Consider the following 7,167-nt stretch of genomic DNA (forward strand, 5'->3'; position numbering starts at 1 on the left):
TATATATATATATATATATATATATAGAGAGAGAGATATTTAACTGACGCTGACACTGAAAAGCCAAAAATGCCTTTCAGACGGATGCGACACTCCTTAATTAAATAGCTAAACTATTGAGGCGTGACCACCGGACAATCAAACGTTTTGTTGCAAATAGTCAACTGGCGCGCAAAAACGCATGGGGAAGAAAAGGCGCAAATTAACTGCAAAAGACTTGAGAAGAATTAAACGTCAAACTACCACAAACCCATTATCCTCCAGTGCCACCGTATTCCAGAACTGCAACCTACCTGGGGTGTTCAGAAGTACAAGGTGTCAAGTGCTCAGAGACATGGCCAAGGTCAGGGAGACTGAAACAAGACCACCACTGAATAAGATTCTGTCACGTCCTGACCAGTATAAGGGTTATTTGTTATTGTAGTTTGGTCAGGACGTGGCAGAGGGTATTTGTTTTATGTGTTTGGGGTGGCGATTTATTTAGTAAGGTGTTTGATTTGTTATTTCTGGGTTTTGGTTTATATTCTATGTTTTGTATTTCTATGTTCTTTCTAGTTCTTTGTATATCTATGTTTAGGTTAATGGGGGGTTGGACTCTCAATTGGAGGCAGGTGCTTTCTCGTTGCCTCTGATTGAGAGTCTATATATGGGTATGTGTTTGGGTTTTGTATTTTGTGGGTAGTTGTGTTTCGCACTACTGTTATTATGAAATGATTATGTGAAACTGTCTGTCGTTCTCTGTTTTTCTTGTTTTTTCTCGTGTTCACTAATTTAAATAAATAATATGATGCAACCCGCTGCGCCTCATCACTTCGACAGCTGTGACAGATTCACAAGTTGAAGCGTCAAGATTGGGCAAAGAAATACCTGAAGACATTTTTCAAAGGTTTTATGGACAGATGAAATGAAAGTGACTCTTGATGGACCAATTGGATGGGCCCGTGGCTAGATCAGTAATGGACACAGGGCACCACTTTGAGTCAGGTGCCAGCAAGGTGAAGGAGGGGTACTGGTATGGGCTGCTATCATTGAGGATGAGGTAGTTGGACCTTTTCGGGTTGAATATGGACTGAAACTCAACTCCCAAACCTACTGCCAGTTTCTGGAAGATTCTTTCGTCAAACAGTGGTACAAGAAGAAGTCCTCAGCATTCTAGAAGGCCATGATCTTTATGCTCCATCACATGCATCCAAGTACACCACTGCTTGGCTAGCCAGCAAAGGCCTCAGAGATGCCTGAATAATGACCTGGCCCCCTTCCTCACCTGACTTAAATCCTATTGAGAACTTGTGGGCCCTTCTCAAACGTGAGATTTACAGTGCTGGAAGACAATGCACCTTTTTGAACAGCATTTGGGAGGCTGTGGTTGCTGCTTCAGCGAACAGTGATCGTGAACAGATCAAGAAACTGACAGACTCCATGGATGGAAGGCTCATGGCAGTTATTGAAAATAAGGGTGGCTGTATTGGTCACTGAATATTTTTGAAAGGCCAAAAATGTCAAAATGGGTACACATACCCGTCGCACACATAAATAAACAACACAAACACAATAACACAAACAATCTCAGACAAGGACATGAGGGGAAACAGAGGGTTAAATACACAACAGGTAATGAATGGAATTGGAACCAGGTGTGAAAAGAAAAGAAAAGAAACAAGACAAAACCAATGGATAATGAAAAATGGATCAGTGATAGCTAGAAGACCGGTGACATCGACTGCCGAGCAACACTCGAACAAGGAGGGGCATCGACTTAGGCAGAAGTCGTGACAATAATTGTCATTTTGTGTTACTTATCTGTTACACTTACTCTAAAAATTGAGAATCAACAAGTGAATCAACAAATGAGTTGAGATAAATTATTTTTGTAATTTATTTGCCTAATAATTGTGCACATTAATAGTTGCCTAATAATTGTGCACACTTATATATTTCCCTGAGAAAGACAAAACTCACTTTTTCTTTGTTAAACATTCAGGTTTGAGGTTCAAAAACATTTTGGATTGACTGAGAGCATTGTGTTTGTTCAACAATAAAATGTATCCAGAGGAATACAATTTGCCTAATAATTGTGCACGCAGTGTATATATACAGTTGAAGTCGGAAGTTTACATACACCTTAGCCAAATACATTTAAAATCAGTTTTTCACAATTCCTGACATTTAATCCTCGTAAAAAATCCCTGTTTTAGGTCAGTTAGGATCACCACTTTATTTTAAGAATGTGAAATGTCAGAATAATAGTAGAGAGAATGATTTATTTCAGCTTTTATTTCTTTCATCACATTCCCAGTGGGTCAGAAGTTTACATACACTCAATTAGTATTTGGTAGCATTGCCTTTAAATTGTTTAACTTGGGTCAAACATTTCCGGCAGCCTTCCACAAGCTTCCCACAATAAGTTGGTTGAATGTTGTCCCATTCCTCCTGACAGAGCTGGTGTAACTGAGTCAGGTTTGTAGGCCTCCTTGCTCGCACACGCTTTTTCAGTTCTGCCCACACATTTTCTATAGGATTGAGGTCAGGGCTTTGTGATGGCCACTCCAATACCTTGATTTTGTTATCCTTAAGCCATGTTGCCACAACTTTGGAAGTATGCTTGGGGTCACTGTCCATTTGGAAGATCCTTTGCAACCAAGCTTTAACTTCCTGACTGATGTCTTGAGATGTTGCTTCAATATATCCACACAATTTTCCATCCTCATGATGCAATCTATTTTGTGAAGTTCACCAGTCCCTCCTGCAGGAAAGCACCCCCACAACATGATGCTGCCACCCCCGTGCTTCACGGTTGGGATGTTGTTCTTCGGCTTGCAAGCCTCCACCTTTTTCCTCCAAACATAACAATGGTCATTATCGCCAAACAGTTCTATTTTTGTTTCATCAGACCAGAGGACATTTCTCCAAAAAGTACGATGTTTGTCCCCATGTGCAGTTGCAAACCGTAGTCTGGCTTTTTTTATGGCAGTTTTGGAGCAGTGGCTTCTTCCTTGCTGAGCGGCCTTTCAGGTTATGTCGATATAGGACTCGTTTTAGTGTGGATATAGATACTTTTGTACCTGTTTCCTCCAGCATCTTCACAGGGTCCTTTGCTGTTGTCCTGGGATTGATTTGCACTTTTCGCACCAAAGTACGTTCATCTCTAGGAGACAGAACGTGTCTCCTTCCTGAGCGGTATGAAAGCTGCATGGTGTTTATACTTGTGTACTATTGTTTGTACAGATGAACGTGGTACCTTCAGGCGTTTGGAAATTGCTCCCAAGGATGAACCAGACTTGTGGAGGTCTCCAATTTTTTTTCTGAGGTCTTGGCTGATTTCTTTTGATTTTCCCATAATGTCAAGCAACGAGGAACTGAGTTTGAAGGTAGGCCTTGAAATACATCCACAGGTACACCTCCAATTGAATCAAATTACGTCAATTAGCATATCAGAAGCTTCTAAAGCCTTGACATAATTTTTTGAATTTTCCAAGCTATTTAAAGGCACAGTCAACTTAGTGCATGTAAACTTCTGACCCACTGGAATTGTGATACAGTGAAATATAAGTGAAATAATCTGTCTGTAAACAATTGTTGGAAAAATGACTTGTGTCACGCACATAGTAGATGTCCTAACCGACTTGCCAAAACTATAGTTTGTCAACAAGAAATTTGTGGAGTGGTTGAAAAACGAGTTTTAATGACTCCAACCTAAGTGTATGAAAACTTCCGACTTCAACTGTGTATACAGACTGACACAATGTATATACAGTATTTGCAGATACGAGCACCAGGTCTTTCTTCTCACTCACTCGCTCACTGAGCTATTGGGCCCGCCCTGCAACCTCATTGGATAATGCTGGGCAGGCCTCTTGCTGGTGTTGTGGAAAATTAGATCTAAAGAGCAAGACAGAAACTTTTTAATTGTATAATAAAAAACATCTTTAATCAAGCAGCTGCAGGGGAGATTATTCTGATTTCACAGGGAAGAACCCCTGAGTAAATGGTTCCATGTGCATTTTACACAGAACGGGGTGGCCTCAATGGAACTACTAAAAGGCCATGTAAAAATTACAATCCAGGGAGTAGGGAGATTCATAGGGATCGGTGTCATTTAGATGGCAGTAGGCACTATCGTCTCCGATAGGACAATTTGATCCACAATAAAGGGGCGAACTGTGGAGATCCGTCAGGTCATTCAAGTTTACTTCTGTGGTAACATGACCATCTGGTGGGGAGGAGATACTGCTGTTTCACACAATCTCCTCACCAAGGTCGTCAGGAATGAGAACAGCCAGAATGATATCACAAGGATGCCAACCAGGGCTAGGAGACCTTGTAACATGAGAGTTCCAATGTTCCGCAGGCTATTTTGTCACCCATGCAAACAGATGCCAACCCCACTCGTTATCTTGCTTGTTTACAGTAGCAACCACCTGTCTTATAGTGGCAAAATACTCAGCAACCCCAATGGAAGAATCCAGAATGTAAGTACAACATTCTGAACAACATCCACACTTTTCTGCTAGGAGAATATCCAAAGACAATCTATTATGCAAGACCATGGTAATTATAGCCATAAGTTCAGCAATTCATTCTTCAATAGCAGGAGCGGTGTTCCTCAAGGTTGCGTTTTAGGACCACTATTGTTTTCACTATATATTTTACCTCTTGGGGATGTCATTCGAAAACATAATGTTAAATTTCACTGCTATGCGGATGACACACAGCTGTACATTTCAATGAAACATGGTGAAGCACCAAAATTGCCCTTGCTAGAAGCCTGTGTTTCAGACATAAGGAAGTGGATGGCTGCAAACGTTCTACTTTTCAACTCGGACAAAACAGAGAAGCTTGTTCTAGGTCCCAAGAAACAAAGAGATCTTCTGTTGAATCTGACAATTAATCTGGATGGTTGTACAGTCGTCTCAAATAAAACTGTGAAGGACCTCGGTGTTACTCTGGACCCTGATCTCTCTTTTGAAGAACATATCAAGATTGTTTCAAGGACAGCTTTTTTCCATCTACGTAACATTGCGAAAATCTGAAACTTTATGTCCAAAAATGATGCAGAAAAATTAATCCATGCTTTTGTTACTTCTAGGTTGGACTACTGCAATGCTCTACTTTCCGGCTACCCAGATAAAGCACTAAATAAACTTCAGTTAGTGTTAAATACGGCTGCTAGAATCCTGACTAGAACCCAAAAATGTGATCATATTACTCCAGTGCTAGCCTCCCTACACTGGCTTCCTGTTAAGGCAAGGGCAATTTTCAAGGTTTTACTGCTAACCTACAAAGCATTACATGGGCTTGCTCCTACCTAGCTTTCTGATTTGGTCCTGCCGTACATACCTACATGTACGCTACGGTCACAAGACGCAGGCCTCCTAATTGTCCCTAGAATTTCTAAGCAAAAAGCTAGAGGCAGGGCTTTCTCCTATAGAGCTCCATTTTTATGGAATGGTCTGCCTACCCATGTGAGAGACGCAGACTCAGTCTCAAGCTTTAAATCTTTACTGAAGACTCGTCTCTTCAGTAGGTCCTATGATTAAGTGTAGTCTGGCCCAGGAGTGTGAAGGTGAACGGAAAGGCTGGAGAAACGAATCGCCCTTGCTGTCTCTGCCTGGCCAGTTCCCCTCTCTCCACTGGGATTCTCTGCCTCTAACCCTATTACGGGGGCTGAGTCACTGGCTTACTGGTGTTCTTCCATGCCGTCCCTAGGAGGGGTGCGTCACTTGAGTGGGTTGAGTCACTGACGTGGTCTTCCTGTCTGGGTTGGCGCCCCCCCTTGGGTTGTGCCGTGGCGGAGATCTTTGTGGGCTATACTCGGCCTTGTCTCAGGATGGTAAGTTGGTGGTTGGAGATATCACTCCAGTGGTGTGGGGGCTGTGCTTTGGCAAAGTGGGTGGGGTTATATCCTGCCTGTTTGGCCCTGTCCGTGGGTATCATCGGATGGGGCCACAGTGTCTCCTGACCCCTCCTGTCTCAGCCTCCAGTATTTATGCTGCAGTAGTTTATGTGTCGGGGGGCTAGGGTCAGTCTGTTACATCTGGAGTATTTCTCTTGTCTTATCCGGTGTCCTATGTGAATTTAAATATACTATCTCTAATTCTCTCTTTCTCTCTTTATTTTTCTCTCTCGGAGGACCTGAGCACTAGGACCATGCCTCAGGACTACCTGGAATGATGACTCTTTGCTGTCCCCAGTCCACCTGGCCGTGCTGCTGCTCCAGTGTCCAACTGTTCTGCCTGTGGCTATGGAACCCTGACCTGTTCACCGGACGTGCTACCTGTCCCAGACCTGCTGGAACCCTGACCTGTTCACCGGACGTGCTACCTGTCCCAGACCTGCTGTTTTCAACTCTCTAGAGACAGCAGGAGCAGTGAGATACTCTCAAAGATCGGCTATGAAAAAGCCAACTGACACTTACTCTTGAGTTGCTGACTTGTTGCACCCTCGACAACTACTATGATTATTATTATTTGACCATGCTGGTCATTTATGAACATTTGAACATCTTGGCCATGTTCTCTCATAATCTCCACCCCGGCACAGCCAGAAGAGGACTGGCCACCCCTCATAGCCTGGTTCCTCTCTAGGTTTCTTCCTATGGTTTGGCCTTTCTAGGGAGTTTTTCCTAGCCACCGTGCATCTACACCTGCATTGCTTGCTGTTTGGGGTTTTAGGCTGGGTTTCTGTACAGCACTTTGAGAATATCAGCTGATGTAAGAAGGGCTATATAAATACATTTGATTGATTGATTGCGCATCCCCCATTCGTTCTACTTCATTGGCTAGTTATCTAATGGAATCAAGCACAGTTGTCATGCCATCATTGAGAATTAATGCAGAGAAAAAACACTTCAGTGTCAGTTACAATGGTCCAACCTATACAAGTGGGAGAAAAGGGTGATTTGGGGGAACTGGGGTAGAATCTACAGCAGTAACAACATAGGCATTATAGTAGAATCCTGACCAGTTAGTAGACAGATTATAGTAGAATCCTGACAAGTTAGTAGACAGATAATAGTAGAATCCTGACCAGTTAGTAGACAGATAATAGTAGAATCCTGACCAGTTAGTAGACAGATTATAGTAGAATCCTGACCAGTTAGTAGACAGATTATAGTAGAATCCTGACAAGTTAGTAGACAGATTATATTAGAATCCTGTCCAGTTTGTA

Source organism: Salmo salar, unplaced genomic scaffold (genome assembly GCF_905237065.1).
Source record: "Salmo salar unplaced genomic scaffold, Ssal_v3.1, whole genome shotgun sequence".
In the NCBI taxonomy this organism is placed as follows: Eukaryota; Metazoa; Chordata; class Actinopteri; order Salmoniformes; family Salmonidae; genus Salmo; species Salmo salar.